Consider the following 847-nt stretch of genomic DNA (forward strand, 5'->3'; position numbering starts at 1 on the left):
AGATTAAATGTCCTCGATCGGCTGAACATTTACCAGCAGAAGAAGCGATACTAAAATTACCTGGCCTGAAAGGCATTTTTGATAAACGTAATTCAGACATAATGAATCGGAAACATCGATTTTTTACCAAATTCAGGGTCAATTGAATATTACACAACGGCAGTATTGTGTATTTGCCATATGGACACCAAAAAGTATGAAAATTGTCCATGTAGAAATAGACAATGCTTTCTGGAAAGATGAAATGCTACCTTTGTTAACACGTTTCTATTACGAATGTATGATTCCTGAAATTGTGGATAGTCGTCATAACAGACATATGTCAATCAGGGATCCGAAATATATAATAGAAGCTAAGGAAGAGGCAGCAAAAAAAGTATGTACTCTAGAAACGAATAGGCGAAAAGCAGTAGAAAGAAAAAATATAAATCAAAAAGAGAAAAGATTTAAATCAGACATTTTACCGATAAAAACAACTACTTCTATTGTGGCTGATGTAAATATGGAAGAGAACGATTGTGTCATTGTTAGCTACACAAGGAACAATGACAATATAACTGATAACATTGCAAGATGGAAAGTCATTCTAGATGATAATATACCTGAAATCTCTAGAGTGAAAGCCAATGTCTTGCCAATAAATAGTAAAATTAACGACGAATCGTTAGATCGATTTCTACGTGTCGTAAGAGAAACAACTCCTTTCGAAACACAGAATGTATTGTATATAACGGTTCCTCACATGATTGAAACTAGTCGAAGCGACAAAAGCCTCCAAATAATTGGAGGGAACTGTAGTGATCATTGGCGATGTTTATTTTTTGATGGCAGCAATCTCCACGTGTAT

This window comes from Cyphomyrmex costatus, unplaced genomic scaffold, assembly GCF_001594065.2.
Source record: "Cyphomyrmex costatus isolate MS0001 unplaced genomic scaffold, Ccosl1.0 scaffold2434, whole genome shotgun sequence".
Classification (NCBI taxonomy): domain Eukaryota; kingdom Metazoa; phylum Arthropoda; class Insecta; order Hymenoptera; family Formicidae; genus Cyphomyrmex; species Cyphomyrmex costatus.